We start from the raw sequence: 19,857 nt of genomic DNA, 5'->3' as shown, positions 1-19,857 counted from the left end.
ACGATCTGTGATTGGCTGTGTCCAAGGGACACGGCCAACACAGAACTTCCCAGATGCGCGTCCGCTGTGGCGCGCAGAGGGGAAGTAAATAGGGGGACGTCCAAGGACGCCCTCCTGGCAATTGGCATCTGCGCTGTAGCCTTCTTTCGGCTATAGCGTGAGTGCCATTTTCATATGCGGGCACTACTCACGTATGCATTCGCTTCTGCACGCGAGCTCAGCGGGACGGGGCGTGTTAAAATTTTTTTTTTGTTTTTTTTTCTTATTTATTTTACTTTTTATTTTTATTTTTACACAGTTCTTTTAAAAAAAATGTGTCACTTGTATTCCTATTACAAAGAATGTAAACATCCCTTGTAAAAGAAAAAAAGCATGACAGGACCTCTTGAATATGAGATATGGGGTCAAAAAGATTTATTTACACTAAAATGCAATAAAAAGTAATTTGAAAAAAAAATGTCTCTTTAGGAGCTATGGGCGAAAGTGACGTTTTGATGTTGCTTCCACCCTGCAATTGTATGGAGCCAAGCGGGGGTCATCTTCCCCTCGCTCAGCTCCATGCCAAGCAGGGGAGAGGACATGATCCTGTGGGAGGGGGGGCACAGATAAAAGTGATCGAATTTGCTGCGGAGACCACTTTTATCTTAAAGCGGACCGCCCGCTGAAGAAGTGGATACCGGGGTTATGGCAGCTAGTTGTTACCATAACAATGATATTCCAGTTCAAAGTGCTGCCGTATAAGGCCAGGCCTTATTCTGACATTTGTTGTTTACAAGTAAAAATCTGTATATATTTAGAAAATTATTTAGAACCCCCAAACATTATATATTTTTTTTTTTAGCAGAGACCCTAGAGTAAAATGGAGGTCATTGCTAAAGTTTATGTCACACTGTATTTGTCTCTAAAACGCATTTTGTTTTTTGGAAAAAATACACTTTAATGAATAAAAAACAAAAAACAGCCCACATCTAATGTGAAAGATGATGTTATGCCGAGTAAATAGATACCAACATGTCATGCTTTAAAATTGTGCACGCTCCTGGAATGGCGACAAACTACGGTACTTAAAAATCTCCATCAGTGACGCTTTAAAATAAAAATAAAAATAAAAATTTTAATAAAATAAATAAAAATAAAAATTTTAATAAAAAAGGTCTTGTGCTAGAATTATTGCTCTTACTCTAACTATCACGGTCATACCTCACATGTGTGGTTTGAACATTGTTTACATATGCGGGCACGACTTAGGTATTCTGTGCGCGAGGTTGGAGAGATATGGAACTGTAAATTTTTTTATTTTTTTATTATTTATTTTTACTTTTTATTTTTACACAGTCCCTTTAATTTGTTGTTTTGATTACTTTTATTCCTATTATAAGGATCCCTTTTAATAGAAATAGCCTGACCCCAGATCTCTCATTTACTTTTAAAAGCAAGGAAAAAAAAATTAATTTTGACTTTAACAAAAAAAAATTCCTTTACGCGTGAGAGCAGAAGTGACGTCAGATGTCACTCCAGTCCTCCAAGGGCATAGAGCCGAGTGGGAGCTATCTTGTAATAGCTCTGCTGGGGCTTCCTGCCCAGGCATCTGAGGGATCGGCTCCAAACTTACGTATGGCTCCGAAGACGACCGGGAAGCGGCGGGAGGGGGGGCACCCGCTGTATAAATGTGATATCGCTGGGACCACTTTAAACTGTAAGCCAGCTGCTTGACTGAAAAAAAAGATAGTACTTAAAAAAGTTAGTATTTAACGTCAACGTAATTTGGGGGTTTCCCCCAAAATACATATATGTAAAGTTTAACCACTTCAGCCCCGGAAGGATTTACCCCCTTAATGACCAAGCCATTTTTTGCGATACGGCACTGCATTATTTTAACTAACAATTGCTTGGGCGTACGACGGTACAGAAACAAAATTGATGTCCTTTTTCCCCATAAATAGAGCTTTCTTTTGGAGGTATTTGATCACTTCTGCGGTTTTTATTTTTTACGCTATAAACAAAAAAAAGAACAATTTTGAGAAAAAAATATTTTTTACTTTCTGCTATAAAAAATATCCAGTAAAAAATCTAATTTCTTCATCAATTTAGGCCAATTTGTATTCTGCTACATATTTTTGGTAAAAAAATCCTAAATAGCATATATTGATTGGTTTACACAAAAGTTATCGTGTCTACAAACTATGTGATAGATTTAGGGACTTTTAAATTTTTTTTTATTTTTTACTAGTAATGGCAGCGATCAGCGATTTTTACCACAGTGATCAGTGCTAAAAAAAAATGCACTTATTACTGTATAAATGACACTGGCAGGGAAGGGGTTAACATCAGGGGCAATCAAAGGGTTAAATGTGTCCCTATGTGTGCTTTCTTACTGTGTGGGGATGCTGATACTAGACGAAGAGAGAGAGATCGGTGTTCCTGATTAGTAGGAATTACAGATCTCTCTCTTCCTCTGTGACAGAACAACCGTCTGCCTTGTTTACATAGACTGCCATTCTGTCATTCCCCCCGAGCGATCGTGAGTGGCCGATGGCCATCGCAACCACCAGACCCGCTGATTGGTTCCCGCTGTGTCCAAGCACAACGGGAGCGCGTCATCAGCGTTGCGTGTGCGCGCTAGAGACCAGGAAGCATGGACGATATCACATATATTGTGATAATAGGTGTAAACAATGCACTTTGCGTTACCTTTAACACTGGTTTTTAAATGTTTTCACTGTAAAAATAAAAAGTATCACTGCGCAGCAATTAGTCCCCTCTGTTGTAGAATCTGTTTGCACTACTTCTGAATTCACGTACACAAAGGTAGGAATATACAATATATAAATATGTTCAATTCCCCAAACCCTCTACTTTAACAGTAAATGTGGTTTACCTGTTTAAACTTATGAATAACTTCTCATACAATTAAATGCATAAATAACATTTCCAAACACTGATTAATATTAGAAATATTCATATAAATATTACATATTGTGATAAATCAAAACAAATCCCCTATTCCCCTGTACAATATACTGTGCAATTAGTCCAATACAAGTCCAATAATTCTGCCCTGTAATGACACAAATTCCCCATATTCAAACAAATCCACAAATCATCAGTGATCTGGTGTAGATCTAGTGCTACATGAGTCATCTGAGTATGTCTTAAATATTAAAAATTAATGAAATCGCATTTTGAGCTTGTGGTGCTCAGATACTTTTTAGTTCAGCTATTAGTGTCAGTTCACACTGGGAATCCCACAGCATTGCTTTGTACATTCCTGTGCAATTTACATGCAGTTCTATGCGGTGCAACTTCAGCAAATTCATTTTAATGGGCTAAAATCGCACCGCACCAAAAGTAGTGCATGCACTACTTTTGGAGACTGGATCGCATGGTACTTCTGTACCATGTAATCTAATGCAGGTGAACAGACTGCGTCTGCGACCTGCATTTGGGGTGTCATTACCTTATTATTGACACCCGCTGCAGATTGCAAGGTGTGTTTTGAACACAGCGAATGCGAGTTTCCTGCACCGCGTTCTGAAGTGAACAGGCCCTAAATATAGAAGCACTTGAGTCCCTTGGTTTTGCTAAAAGGCAAAATTCCACATTTCACATCAATGTGCCTTTATACTGTTCTTGATCAATGTTATCAAAATAGTAAGCATTTCTTCAGAAATGTAACTTTTTTTCCCCCATGTCACAATGCGTTAAGGCAGGTGGCATGAACAAATAAAAAGCATATAAAGCCAGTTATGGGGTGTATTTCTTCATTCAAGCTACAGACCAGAACAAAGTGGTTAATTTGCAAATCATGTCAGAGCTTTCCAGCTAAACGTGTGGTTAACCATAATTACGAGCTTATATTTCCTATGAATAAATATATATATAAATAATGTACATAGTAGTAAACTGCATTCTGCAAATTATGCCATTAACAACAAATCAAGCAGTATGGTAAAGGAAAGAAACCACAGGTATGAAACAGGAGAAAATGTGTGTGTTCCCCATTCAGATTCTTTATGTCTTTTTCTAGAGCATGCTTGAAAGGATACAGAACAAAATACATAATGCGGAGAGCAAGTGAGGGAATGTATAGCACGTGCTCTGGAAGGTAAAAGGGCAGTGATGGCGAACCTTGGCACCTAAGATGTTTTGGAACTACATTTCCCATGATGCTCATGTATTCTGCAGTGTAGTTGAGCATCATGGAAAATGTAGATTCAAAACATCTGGGGGGCCCAGGTTCGCCATCACTGGTATAGGGCATAACACAGAATGCTAGGCAATGTATATAGCTAGGTACAGAATTTTTAGAGCAAGGTAGGTAATTTATAGTGCATGTTTGGGAATATATTGAGCAGGGTACAGAATGCATAGAACAAGTGGTGGGACTGTATAGAGCGTTCTCTAAAAGGTATAGTGCAGGGTGCAGAATGCTAGGCAATGTATAGAGACAGGGACAGAAAGTAAAGCAAGCTAGGAAATTTATAGCACATGTTTAGAAATGTATTGCACAGGCATAGAATGTATAGTGCATGCTTGGGAATATATAGAGCAAGGTAAAGAGTGCATTGAAAAAGTGGGGGGAATGTATAGAGCATGCTCTGAAAAAAGTATAGAGCAGGGTGCAAAATGCTGGGCAATGCATAGATCAAAGTGCAGAATGTAAAGAACAATCTAGGGAATGTATGCAGCACGCTTGGGAATGCATAGAGCAAATAATGAATGTAGAGCAACGGTCTCCAAACTGCAGTCCTTTGCTTGCCTTTATCTAGCCCTTGAGGCACCATTTCTCCCACTGACACCAACAATGGGACATAAAAGAGAGATAGAACGTAGGGCTGGACTTTGAGTGAGGCACACGGAAGCAGTAGATATGGGGCAAAAGACAAATTTAATTGTAAAAAGGTAAACAAAATATTATTAGTAAGCCAGGAAAGAAAAAGACTTATCTATCACCCTTTGATTCACCTTGTTTTTTCACAGGTCCTCCCTCTCAATTGGGGCAGCCTGTCCCATCTGCATCCTCTTCTCCCTCTCATCACCACCACCCCCACATGTGACCCACCTGGGGCGTTGCTTTGGGCTGGTTGTGTGTCGCCAGGAAGGGCCCCCTCGGCTCCAGGGGTGGTATTACTGGCAGACCTGGCTTTCTTGGCACCATCGTGCATACATACATGTAAGTCGGTGGGTCAGGTGTATATATGTGATGGGACATGTTTTACATTTGCCTACCTCTTTTTCTGAACTTTTTCCAAATATGGTCTTTTCATATTCGTAGGTGACCCTTGAGGTCTTGCTCCTGAAGAGTGACATAAAGGTCCCGAAGAGCTTACAACTACCGAAAGGTGTACCTAACCAATAACTATGTATGGACATTCCATTTTATTTGTGCTCTCTTGTTCTTCTCCTCTATACTCTGTAAACATTGGTATCTTTGTATATTATATGTTATATGCTATTGTGCTTTCTCATGTACTACATACTTGCAAACGAGTCCATGTTGGACCGCTTATTGTGATACAATACTAAGTATTTATATTGACCTTGTGTAATGCCATGTGGAAATGTATTACCTTTTTACAATTAAATTTGTCTTTTGCCCCATATCTACTGCTTCCGTGTGCCTCACTCAAAGTCCAGCCCTACGTTCTATCTCTCTTTTTTGTACAAAAATCGGGATGGAGGAGGGAAGTTGAACGACCCCATAAATCCTCATTTAAAGTCCCAACAAACATTTCTTCTTGTATCTTATTAACAATGGGACATCATTTATACCACTGATACCAAAAATGGGGCAATATTCCTCCCCCAGATATCAAAGATGGGGCACTGTTTACTTCCACTGATGCCAGGACAATTTCTAATACTATAGTCCAGCCCCTCTAAATTCTGAAGGACAGTAAACTGGATCTTTGTTTAGAAAGTTTGGAGACCCCTGGTATAGAGCATACTAAACAATATAAAGAATCAGGGGCATATCTACTGCGAGGCATTAGCCCTGGGAGCATTTTTCAGGGGGCGGCATCTGTTCTGGGATGATGCCTGCAGTTGCAGGGATCACCCCGGTATCGTTTTTTAGAGCCGATGGTCGGCTCTCTTGTAATAGCAATTGGAGCCATTTTGATTGCTATTACAAGTAGCAGGAGGGAACGTCCCCCTCCCTCCTCCGGCCACCTTCCGTGGCTATTTTGGGCTCTCCTGTACAACTGGGAGACCGGAGTGACCAGCTGGAACATCTGCCGGCTGGTCGGACAGCCAAGCAAAACCGGGATCGGCTTTGTTTGGCTGCTCTTAATATCAAACCGGAAATGATGACATGACATCACTTCCGGTTTACTCGGAAACCATCAGCGCCAGTTTTTAAAAATCTAAAGCATTCAAAAACACAGATCTTGTTGTTTTGAATGCTTTTAAGTGCAGAGGAGGGATTTGGTGTCTTTTAGGCCCCAGATTTCTCCATAAAGAGTACCTGTCACATGCCTATTGCTGTCACAAGAATGTTTACATTCCTTGTGACAGCAAAAAAAAAGTGATAAAAAAAATTAAAGCAGCAGTGTAAAAATAAAATAAATGAATAATTAAAAAAAAAACTCAAGTGCCCCTTTCCTACCGTGCTCACACACAAACAGCGATTGCCCCACACACGTGAGGTATCAGCATGAACGTCAGATCATGGGCAGTAATTCTAGCACCAGGCCTCCTCTGTAAATCTAAAGTGGAAAACTGTAAAGGCTTTCAAAGCATCGCCTATGGATAGTAAAATGTACGTTGTTTGTTGCCATTGTACGGGCATGCGCAATTTTAAAGCGGCTGGAATGGGAGAAATTTAGATGAGGGAGGGGGCGCCTGATTTTAGTCTTGCCTAGGGCAGCACAAAACCAAAATACACCACTGTATAGAGCAAGGTACAGTATGTATAAAGCATACTCAGGAATGTATAGAGCATGATCACAAATGTAAAGCACATACTGAGGAATGTATACAGCAAAGTACAGAATGTTTAGAGCAGGCTAGGGAATACTGTATATATAGAATGTTACATAATTTATTGCAAAGGTCATGTTGTATAGGGCATACTCAGGAATGTATGAAGCAAGGTACAGAATGTATAAAGCATGAATGGGAATGTATAGAGAAAAGAACAGAATGTATAGAACAGTCCAGGGAATGTATAGAGCATGCACAGGAATTTATAGAGCAAAGCACAAAATGTATAGAACAGGCCAGGGAATGTATAGAGCATACACGAGAATGTATAGAGCAAAGTACAAAATGTATAGAACAGGCTAGGGAATGTATAGAGCATACACGAGAATGTATAGAGCAAAGTACAAAATGTATAGAACAGGCTAGGGAATGTATAGAGCAAAGTACAAAATGTATAGAACAGGCTAGGGAATGTATAGAGCAACGTACAGAATGTAGAGAGCAAGCTAAGGAATATATAAATGCAATTCACTGGTTGTTATATGTAACATTAACCGGATATCATTTTTATAAATTTGTTCCAAAATGTTTTTGTGGCTTTCAAAATACTACTACACAAATTAAAAGTAATCATTATTCAAAGAACAGGTTTTTGACATTTGTTAGAATTACTACTTCTTCATGATTCTCCTTGCAGGGTTGCTGTTGTTGATGTTTATTTCAGTAATGTCAAATATGGTCAGCAGAGCAGAAGTATTAACTTTAGACATGACAAAGAAGCTTAACATACCTTAGCACTACAGATTAAGTGCTTAGTTGAAGATGTCACCCCAGATGTGGCCTTCAACACTCAGACTTTTGCCTGGTAACACAGTAATCACATATACAGTATCACAAGTCTGATAAGGATTATGTGAAGAAAGGGCACAGTGTTTAGCTGACATCTTACACGCTAAATTGCTATATAGTAAACATATTTTTCAGAACAAAAGAATAATTAGAATGACAGTTGTTATTTTAAAACATTTTTTGAGCGTTGTTATTTAAAGAAAAAAATGACATTTATAGGGATAAAAGATGTTTCTGATCTATATGTGTAATTTTCAGGTACCCCTTATAGTACATGCAGTATTTCACTTATCTGCCCCAGGTAAGCCCTCCTTGAATTAATAATGCATTGTTAGGCTGGCCATGAACATGGAATTGTGTATACTATGAATACATACTGACCATATTACACAGTGAGGCATCTTCTGGTTCCATTCCAAGTTCTTTCAATGCTTTATTCAGGTTGTTCAGTGAGGCAAGTCTTCTTGCAGATATACTGTACAGGAAGCCTGATACGTGTGTGATAGTGCTGAGCCGATAGAAGGGAAAATGTGTTCTGATGGATATAGTAAAGTGATTTTTCATTCATAGAAGTAGATCCATGATTAAATATAGTATGGGTGGACCCTATTCTGCTTTTAGTGCCATCAGGAGATTTTAGATTTCATCAAGCCTTAAAGGATAAATTCAGCTTTTGGAACAAGTTACATGTCCCACCCATATTTACGATGAAACATGTAACATGTTCCAGCTCTTGAAACCTCTCCTCCTGCTCCCCCCCCTCCATGTGACAGCGGGCAGGGGATCCTCTCCCCGCACCCTCTGTCCCACACAGCCACATCATACGTTCACAGTTTTCTGTGAATGAATAGATTACAACTACCGACAGCCACTGCAGCTGATGGCTTATAGTTCTGAATGGACTGAGAAGGCGCTGATGAGCTCTCTCGTAGTTTAATCATAAGCCCTGCCGCTTGTAAACATATAGAGGTACAGGCTGAAAGCTACAGGGCTTGTCTGCAGAAGCTTGACATTGCACCCCTGATCCACTAATCACAGGTGCAATGATTTTCAGGTTCTTTCAGAAAAAAAATGAACATTTTTTTTCCTGCAAAAATATGTGCATTTATAATTTTTTTTTAACCACTTCAGCCCCGGAAGGATTTACCCCCTTCCTGACCAGAGCACTTTTTACAATTTGGCACTGCGTCGCTTTAACTGCTGATTGCGCAGTCACGGAATGCTGTACCCAAACGAAATGTGCGTCCTTTTCTTCCTACAAATAGAGCTTTCTTTTGATGGTATTTGATCACCTCTGCGGTTTTTATTTTATGCGCTATAAACGGAAAAAGACCGAAAATTTTGAAAAAAAATGATATTTTCTACTTTTTGTTATAAAAAAATCCAATAAACTCAATTTTAGTCATACATTTAGGCCAAAATGTATTCGCCCACATGTCCTTGGTAAAAAAAGTCAATACACGTATATTTATTGGTTTGCGCAAAAGTTATAGCGTCTACAAACTAGGGTACATTTTCTGGAATTTACACAGCTTTTAGTTTATGACTGCCTATCTCATTTCCTGAGGTGCTAAAATGGCAGAGCAGTACAAAACCCCCCCAAATGACCCCATTTTGGAAAGTAGACACCCCAAGGAAATTGCTGAGAGGCATGTTAAGCCCATTGAATATTAATTTTTTTTGTCCCAAGTGATTGAATAATGATAAAAAAATAAAAATAAAAAAATTTTTACAAAAAGTTGTCACTAAATGATATATTGCTCACACGTGCCATGGTTATATGTGGAATTGCACCCCAAAATACATTTAGCTGCTTCTCCTGAGTGCAGGGATACCACATGCGTGGGACTTTTTGGGAGCCTAGCCGCGTACGGGGCCCCAAAATCCAATCACTGCCTTCAGGATTTCGAAGGGCGTAAATTTTTGATTACACTCCTTACTACCTATCACAGTTTTGAAGGCCATAAAATGCCAAGATGCCACAAACCCCTCCCATATGACCACATTTTGGAAAGTAGACACCCCAAGCTATTTGCTGAAAGGCATGTTGAGTCCATGGAATATTTTATATTTTGACATAAGTTGCAGGAAAATGACAAACTTTTTTTTTTTTTTTTGCACAAAGTTGACACTAAATGATTTATTGCTCAAACATGCCGTGGGCATATGTGGAATTACACCCCAAAATACATTCTGCTGCTTCTCCTGAGTACGGGGATACCACATGTGTGGGACTTTTTGGGAGCCTAGCCACGTACGGGGCCCCGAAAACCAAGCACCGCCTTCAGGATTTCTAAGGACATAAATTATTGATTTCACTCCTCACTACCTATCACAGTTTCGTAGGCCATAAAATGCCAAGATAGCATAAAACCCCCCCAAATGACCCCATTTTGGAAAGTAGACACCCCAAGCTATTTGCTGAGAGGCATGGTGAGTATTTTGCAGCTCTCATTTGTTTTCGAAAATTAAGCAAGACAAGAAAAATGTATTTTTTTTTTTTCTTTTTTCAATTTTCAAAACTTTGTGACAAAAAGTGAGGTCTGCAAAATACTCTCCATACCTCTCAACAAATAGCTTGGGGTGTCTACTTTCCAAAATGGGGTCATTTGGGGGGGTTTTGTGCCATCTGGGCATTCCATGGCCTCCGAAACTGTGATAGGCAGTGAAGAGTGAAATCAAAAATTTACACCCTTAGAAAGCCTGAAGGCGGTGCTTGGTTTTCGGGGTCCCGTACGCAGCTAGGCTCCCAAAAAGTCTCACACGTCTGGTATCTCCAAACTCAAGAGAAGCAACAGAATGTATTTTGGGGTGTAATTTCACATATTCCCATGGCATGTTTGAGCAATATATCATTTAGTGACAACTTTGTGCAAAAAAAAAAAAAAATTTGTCTTTTTCCCGCAACTTGTGTCACAATATAAATATTCCATGGACTCGACATACCTCTCAGCAAATAGCTTGGGGTGTCTATTTTCCAAAATGGGGTCATTTGGGGGGGGGTTTGTGCCATCTGGGCATTCCATGGCCTCCGAAACTGTGATAGGCAGTGAAGAGTGAAATCAAAAATTTACACCCTTAGAAAGCCTGAAGGCGGTGCTTGGTTTTCGGGGTCCCGTACGCAGATAGGCTCCCAAAAAGTCTCACACGTCTGGTATCTCCAAACTCAGGAGAAGCAACAGAATGTATTTTGGGGTGTAATTTCACATATTCCCATGGCATGTTTGAGCAATATATCATTTAGTGACAACTTTGTGCAAAAAAAAAAAAAAAAAAATTTGTCTTTTTCCCGCAATTTGTGTCACAATATAAATATTCCATGGACTCGACATACCTCTCAGCAAATAGCTTGGGGTGTCTACTTTCCAAAATGGGGTCATTTGGGGGGGTTTTGAACTGTCCTGGCATTTTATGCACAACATTTAGAAGCTTATGTCACACATCGCCCACTCTTCTAACCACTTGAAGACAAAGCCCTTTCTGACACTTTTTGTTTACATGAAAAAATATTTTTTTTTTGCAAGAAAATTACTTTGAAACCCCAAACATTATATATTTTTTTTAAAGCAAAGGCCCGTTTTTTTTTTCACACAGTATTTGCGCAGCGATTTTTCAAACGCATTTTTTGTGGAAAAAACACACTTTTTTAAATTTTAATGCACTAAAAAACACTATATTTCCCAAATGTTTGATGAAATAAAAAAGATGATCTTAGGCCGAGTACATGGATACCAAACACGACATGCTTTAAAATTGCGCACAAACGTGCAGTGGCGACAAACTAAATACATTTTTAAAAGTCTTTAAAAGCCTTTACAGGTTACCACTTTAGATTTACAGAGGAGGTCTACTGTTAAAATTACTGCACTCGATCTGACCTTCGCGGTGATACCTCACATGCATGGTGCAATTGCTGTTTACATTTGACGCCTGGCCGACGCTTGCGTTCGCCTTTGCGTGAAAGCGGGGGGGACAGGGGTGCTTTTTTTTTTCTTTCTTTTTTTTTTTTGCTTTTTTATCTTATTTTTAAACTGTTCCTTTCATTTTTTTTTTTTTTTTTTTAGCATTTTTATTGTTATCTCAGGGAATGTAAATATCCCCTATGGTAGCAATAGGTAGTGACAGGCACTCTTTTTTGAAAAAAATGGGGTCTATTAGACCCTAGATCTCTCCTCTGCCCTCAAAGCATCTGACCGCACCAAGATCGGTGTGATAAAATGCTTTCCCAATTTCCCAATGGCGCTGTTTATATCCGGCGAAATCTAAGTCATAAAATGCTCGTAGCTTCAGGTTTCTTAGGCCATAGAGATGATTGGAGCCATTCTGGCCTCTGATCAGCTCTATGGTCAGCTGGCCGAATCAACGGCTGCATTCTCAGGTTCCCTGTTGGGACAGGAGAGCCAGAGAAAAACATGGAAGACGGTGGGGGGGGCATTCCCTCCCACTGCTTGTAAAAGCAGTCTAGAGGCTAATTAGCCGCTAGGATTGCTTTTACATGAAAGTCGACTGCTGGCTGAAAAGAATGATACCAAGATGATACCTAAACCTGCAGGCATCATTCTGGTATAACCACTTAAAGTCCAGCAACATACCAATATCTTGTTGGTCCTTGTTGAGCATTTATTGTAAACTTTTTTTTAATGCAGCCCGTGGGCTGAACGAAAAAAAGAGATTGATCGGTGGGTATGCCCACCATTAGAATACCTCCCTTCATCCACCCACTTCTAATGATGGGCATATATGCACCGTTTATATATGCCGAAGCATGGGGGCATCCTCCCGCAAAAGGTAGGAGCAAATCGCTCCTCCGCCCACTGCTGCCCCCCACGCTTCGGCATATATGCTGAAGTATGTAACTGTGGTGGTGAAGTCACCACACTGGAGTCACGGCTTTATGTATCGTGGGAGCAAACGCTGTTGCTGTCAAGATAAATAAATCTGCACTGCAACTGAATGGCGTACCTGCTAAGCAAATGATGGTTAACAATAAAACAAAGTAATATTACAGTATAACAGTAAGACTTACCATACCTGCAAAGCAAATACAAAAAAAACATAGTAAAAAATAAAACATTTAACGCAACCTGTGCCTAAAATATATATATGCCGAAGCATGGGGGCATCCTCCCACAAAAGGTAGGAACAAATCGCTCCTCCGCCCACTGTTGCCCCCACGCTTCGGCATATATGCTGAAGTATGTAACTGTGGTGGTGAAATCAACTCTGATAGCGCTGGAGTCACGGCTTTATGTATCGTGGGAGCAAACTCTGTTGCTGTCAAGATAAATAAATCCGCGCTGCAACTGAATGGCGTACCTGCTAAGCAAATGATGGTTAACAATAAAACAAAATAACATTACAGTATAACAGTAAGACTTACCATACCTGCAAAGCAAATACAAAAAAAAACAGTAAAAAATAAAACATTTAAAGCAACCTGTGCCTAAAATATATATATGCCGAAGCATGGGGGCATCCTCCCACAAAAGGCAGGAGCAAATCGCTCCTCCACCCACTGCTGCCCCCACGCTTCTGCATATATGCTGAAGTATGTAACTGTGGTGGTGAAATTACCTCCGACAGCGCTGGAGTCACGACTTTATGTATCGTGGGAGCAAACGCTATTGATATCAAGATAAATAAATCCACGCTGCAGCTGAATGGCGTACCTGAAAACAAAACAATGGTTAACAATAAAACACAGTAAACTATAAAAAAATGACATACCTGAAAAGCAAACATGATAAAACATGACAACAATAAAACATCGCAGAATAGAATACAGTAAAAAAGAGCAGAACAATAGAGAGAGAATAGAAAGAGAGAGAACAATAAAACGACAACTATTTTTGTTTTTTTTATTTTATATTTTTTTGTGTATTTTTTTTTTACTTTTTTTTTTTTTTTACATTTTTTTTTATAACTGTAACTTTTTTAACTGTAACTGGTACCAGGTTTGGGTCTCTCATAATGTGATGGCATCTTGGGACACCCTGTGAAAGTGTGTCCTAGTCTGTGCAATGCTGTACCCTACGCTAAAACTCAACTAGTGTATGGTAGCGCTCAAAACATTCACCAATGCATAGACCAGGATTGTCAGAACAGGAGGGACAATAATACCGGGTGTCACGCCTATATCCACGCTTTCTGCAGACACAACATTTTCTTTGGGGGGCTCGTTGGGTAGGGGTACTCAGGAGGACATAAGGAAAATGCCTCTCATGCAGCCAGCTTACTGCATTTGGTTGGGGAAGGTGAGGTGGAGCACCGTCTGGATACAGAAGGGCTCTGAAGATCTCTTCCTGGAATTTAAGGAAGGATCCAGTCTGTCCTAAAGCTCTGTATAGCACATGAGTGTTCAGCAAAGCCAATTGAAATAAGTATACAGACACTTTTTTGTACCAGCGTCTGGCCTTACGGACAACTAGGTACGGCACCAACAACATTGAGGTCCACCCCTCCCATATTTTGGTTATATTCGTGGACACAGAGGGGTTTCTCCACAACACCAGGCGCCGTAGTAATTTGGACCGTCGTGTCTGCATGAAGGGAGGTAAGAACGAAAACATTCTTATTGTCCCTCCACTTCATAGCGAGCAAATTATTACACCGCAAGCAAGCTCTCTCCCCCAGCCTAAGACGGGAATCTACAAGCTGCTGGGGAAAGCCCTGGTGATTAGGTCGCATGGTGCCACATGCTCCAATTTGATGATCAAAAAGGTGACTAAAAAGTGGCACATTCGTGTAATAATTGTCCACATATAAATGGTACCCCTTTCCGAATAAGGGTGACACCAAGTCCCACACAATCTTGACAGCGCTTCCTATGTAGTCAGGGCAGTTTGTAGGCTCTACGTGACTATCTTTGCCCTCGTAAACCATAAAACTACATGTATAGCCTGTGGCCCTGTCACAGAGCTTATACATCTTGACCCTGTATCTGACACGCTTGCTGGGAAGGTACTGTTTGAATGACAAGCGGCCAGAAACTTTAATCAGGGACTCATCAACGCAGACAACTTGATGGGGAGTAAACAAGTCTGCAAAACGTTGGTTGAAGTGGTTTACGAGGGGCCGAATTTTGTAGAGCCGATCGTATTCAGGGTCTCCACGAGGACGACAGAGTTCATTGTTGTTGAAGTGCATGAACCGCAAGATCTGCTCGTATCGTGCCCTGGTCATGGAGGCAGAGAACAAGGGCATATGATGAATTGGGTCATTGGACCAATATGACCGCAACTCACTCTTTTTAGTTATGCCCATGTTGAGGGAAAGGCCCAGAAAGATCTTAAATTCAGAGACCGTAATTGGTCTCCAATCTCTGGCAAGGGAGGACTGGGGAATAGTGGCGATGTGTTGACCAGCGTATAAATTGCTTTGGTCCACAATAGATCTATATAGATCTTCAGTGAAAAACAGCGAATAAAAATCCAGTGGCGTAAAATCAACTGTTTCCACCTGAATTCCGGGTTGGCCAGTGAATGGGGGAAGTACGGGTGCTGCAGAAGTGATGGGCTCCCAATTCGGATTGACGAATGCAGCAGGAAGGACACTATGGGCACGACGGGCCTGTGTTCGTCTTCTTGGTGGCAGCGGGACACTACTAGTGCTTGCCACCTCGCCAGCTTGAACTGCATTATGGGACTCGCCCAGTCACCACGTGATACTGCAGTGCTGGATGTACGACCAGGGTGTACTAAGCCTCTGGTGCTTGCCAGTTCACCAGAAGGAATAGCGGCGCTAGTACTGCTCTGCTCCATATGAGGGACCTGAGGTTCTTGCACTTCAAGGACAGAAGAAGAAGTTTGGGGTCTGGTACACCAGACCTTGGCAGGGACCACAACTCCGTTGTCAGAGCTATCTGTCATGGAGCCGCTGTCATCTACAGGATCGTATTCTGAGCCTGAATCTGACAGATGAGTGACTTCCTCTTCACTATCTGTCATGCTCAGAAATGTGTAGGCCTCTTCACTAGTGTACCTTCGATTTGCCATTTTGGGCTCTAAATTTAGGGGTACACTAGTGAGACTCACAGGCAAAAAAGCTCCTGACTGTCAGCGACTGTATCAAAACGCTACCAAAAAACTGTTAGCGACCGCAGGGATCAGGCCTGACTCTGCGAACGCTGCAGTTATGTGTGCATAGTGTTTTGTAAGTGTCAGTGATCAATCGATACTGCACTTGGGTGGGCTGGGCTGGGCTGGGCCGAGGGGCAAAACGCAGGTGCTAGCAGGTATTTGGGCTGATCCCACTAACACTGCATTTTTGGGGACCCTAAACTGCTGGGGATGCTAGTATAGATTTGATCAGATCAGATATTGAGGGAGGTGTATGCTGCGTGAGTGGGTGTTAGCGGTACTGGCACTAACCTAACGCTGCCTGGGGCGACGCAGACCTTATCTGACCCTAAAAACATAACTTATATCACCGCCGGGCAATTAGGGGGTTAAACCTTTATAAGGTAATAAACGGCGGGTGCCCTGAAACTATAATAAACTATAAAAAACAAACTAACTAACCAGCGTCACCCGTAACACTTATACGGTGATCGCTGGTGAAAGGGTTAACTAGGGGGCAATCAAGGGGTTAAAACCTTTATTAGGTAGTATATGGGGGTCCCTGTCGCTATAAAACACTGACGGCGAACCTATATACTTACCTCCCTAACTAGCGTCACCAGTGACACTAATACAGCGATCAGAAAAACGATTGCTTAGTGACACTGGCGACGGGGGGTGATCAAGGGGTTAACCTTTATTGGGGGGGTTAGGGGGGTACTCTAGACCTAAAGGGGGGTACCCCAGACCTAAAGGGGGCTAACCCTAACTGCCCTAACACTTATAACTGTCACAAACTGACACCAATGCAAAAAAAAAAAAACTGCTATTGGTGTCACTATGACAGGGGGTACAGGGGGGGTGATCGGGGGGTGACTGGGGGGTGAAAAGTGTGCCTGCGTGTTCTACTGTTAGTGTAGTGTTGGTGCAACTCACATTGATGTCTTCTCTCCTCGGCGCCGGAACGAAAAAGACCAGCTCGAGGAGAGATGACATCACTTCCTCCGCTTCTGTTTACATTACAGAAGCCGAGGAAGCTTGTCATTCGCCAGGAGCGATCGCGAGGGGGGAGCCACAAATGAGTGGCCTCCCCCTCACCTTTGATCGCCCCTGACCTGAATCCGACCACCGCAGGCACCGTGGGGGTTCCGATCGGACCCCCCGCCCGCGGGCAGGCAAGGACGTACAGGTAAGTCCTTGTGCCTGCCCGTGCCATTCTGCCGACGTACATCGTCGTGCGGCGGTCGGCAACTGGTTAAAGGTGAACTTATCCTTTGACACAGGTCTCTTGATGCATTCTGTCGTGATTATAACAACAATTGCTAAAGCCCTGGAGAAGTGGGAGGCTTTTTTCCCCCCAAATGTATTGGCTGTATTTGATGTTCTTAGCCATTAAACATTTCAAAAAGTCCTTAAAGTGGAGTTCCATCCACTTTTACAACTCTTCAGCATCCCTCACTAAACTGTGCACTGTAAACAAATTGGATATTTTTTTATTTTTTTTCTCAGCACCTACTGTATATCTGTTGTATTAATTTTTCACTTCCTCCTCCCTGGCCGCGGCCCATCGCATCATTTCCTGTTTGCAATGCCTTCTGGGAAGGGGCGGCAACTTCCCCTGAAACTGCCGTTGTTATGGAAACCTGACCTGAAACCTATTACACTGCTTGTGCTGCACTGAGCATGTGCGAGATCTGCAAGGATGAGATCCAGGAAGAAATACAGTCTGGCTTCAGATGCCCACACTTAAGATGGCCATGGCCTGCTGTAAGTTTATAAAATAACAAACTCCTGCTATAAACTAACAAAACAGACCTTAGTTTACAGACTAACTTTACTAGAATACATTAAGCTTGTGTATTATAGGGGTATTTTTATTTAAAAAGTATAATTTCAGCCGGAACACCACTTTAAAGTGAGATGAACTTTTTTACCAGGCGCTCCTCCATGCACATCCAGGAATTTGCCATGATACGGGAGAAAAAGTATCATCCTGAGTACCTTTTTTATTATGGAAGATACTGTAGCACCCCTCTGATACCTCAAGAGCAGGATAGCACTTCTAGAGGTTGGAGCGGGCTAGCATTTCACTCCAGGGCTGAGTCCATGCATAAAATAAGGGGACCAAGAAAGGATATTGGGCACCAGTCACTTTTGTCTTTTTAAAGTTTTCTTGCAGAACGGATAAGGAGGAGAGGGTTAGAGCTCCCAGATACCATAGCAGATCATATACAGACTCTCCAGATCCAGATCAATGTCCATCTACACAGTGTCAGAACCTTTAAGCTGACCCAGCAACACTGTAAACACGTTGCCAAATTTCAGTGCATCCTCAAAGTGAGTCACCAAGCCCTTCTGAGAGACCAGCCTTCTTCCTGGCTTTCTCCAGCAAGAGGTCTCCCCTGGGTCTCTTCCTAGACACAGCTTTCTCCAAACCAGGCAGGACAGCTTTAGGACCACTTCAGCACACGTTTGGCCCCAAAACAGACTGTTGAGCAGAACAGCAGAGCTCCATCAGACATCACATTCCTGGGCCTCAGCCCAGGGGAAGTGAGAGAGCACATGGCCTGTCCCAAATATTTATATGCTTCCCCAGCATACACCAGTGGCATAAACCTCCTACTGGATTGGCTGAAGAAAATCTAAATATTCATAACTTTGTTTTGTTTGTGAAATCTCATACTATGACAAGTGATACCAGTAGCACTTACTGTTGATAGTGAGAAATCACAAGCCAACTTAAGCTTAGGGAAAAATCAGGTGAAAAACTTTACAATCAGTCTGAGCTAATTATAGCCCAGCTAAACCATAAATTGACATAGTATCCACTGTTTAGGGCAAGTGAGCTTAAACACAATTACAGTATATTTTTCTTCCTCTTGTTTATAAGAAATCTTTAACTGATGAAATATGAAGGGTGCAATTGCTAACAATTCTGCCTGCATGTTTTATGCTGCCTCTTTGGCTTCAATACGTTGAAGTTAAAGACACTGACCCAGAACAAGCGTGCAGCTCAGGAGTTCTGATTTTTCTCTGACTTTTGTGATCTGCAAATTTCTTTGGGTCAAGGCCTGTTCACATGTTACACTAGCTGGTGCAATGCATTATGAATGTTACCCAATGCACCTTCTCAGCACACTTAGGTTGCACTGGGAAAATGCTGCATTCACAATTTTTAGTCAGTTTGGTGATGGGCAAGGTCAAATAAATAAGCTGCTCTAATGTGAAGCATTTTAAAGCATGAATCAACATGCGTTTAATGCACTGCAGTAACTAGGCTGGTGTGAATGTGGAGAAAACTCCCATATAAAAAAAATAATACTAAGCAGTGCTCACCCCATTTATGCTCCAGAGCTGCCCAATGTATCCTCCTCCATGGTCCAGTGCCAGTCCTTTTCAATGCTGAATGTCTCTCAGCATCATTCAACCCACTTCCTGTAAGCTCAGGGTATCAAAGACACATCCCATAGGGATGTATCATCAAGCAGCCCCAGGCTCACAAGAGAATGCTGCACTGATGCACTGCACTAATGTCATAATGTCAGCATTGCTCTTTGTGGTATTTAGGACTGTCTGCAAAATGCAGGACCAAGAGGACTCTGAGCATCACATGACAAAGACACCAGGAAATAATGTAAAAATCAATAATGGATTGCGGGTGAAAACTGGGGTTGAGAGACATTTAGAACTGGAATAAGGTTTTAATTACTGTAGAGGTTTAAAGGTTGCCACAGAATACCATCTCCCCCTTCACCCCACAGCCTGGCTTTCTGAGAGTGAATATATACCATTTCTAACCCAATGGCTTTTTAGATGGCAAGCATCATTTAGTTCACTTCCTGCAAGCCGAGTATATTAAGGACATGTTCCTGGGGAATGTGTCATAAAGCTTCCCCCACACGCACAGGAGGATACTGCAGAAAACTGCACTGATGTCAGTGGTCTAGCTTGGCTTTCTGTAGCATTTTGCCCACTAAGGTTCAGAAATGGAACTGGGCTTTAATTACTTCAAACATTTACAGGATTC

General features: G+C 41.6%; 1 long non-coding RNA gene across 1 annotated transcript; it reads left to right on the top strand.

Moving 5' to 3' along the window:
• The first annotated feature begins 3,907 nt into the window (after positions 1 to 3,907).
• Positions 3,908 to 5,318, top strand: LOC141145915 (uncharacterized). The gene is made up of 3 exons (XR_012244699.1): positions 3,908 to 3,968; positions 4,981 to 5,173; positions 5,276 to 5,318. It is a non-coding gene; the product is annotated as an uncharacterized lncRNA (long non-coding RNA).
• Positions 5,319 to 19,857: the final 14,539 nt, after the last annotated feature.

The sequence above is a fragment of the Aquarana catesbeiana genome, linkage group LG05, assembly GCF_042186555.1.
Source record: "Aquarana catesbeiana isolate 2022-GZ linkage group LG05, ASM4218655v1, whole genome shotgun sequence".
NCBI classification, from domain to species: Eukaryota; Metazoa; Chordata; class Amphibia; order Anura; family Ranidae; genus Aquarana; species Aquarana catesbeiana.
This window is presented reverse-complemented; position numbering and strand designations above follow the sequence as displayed.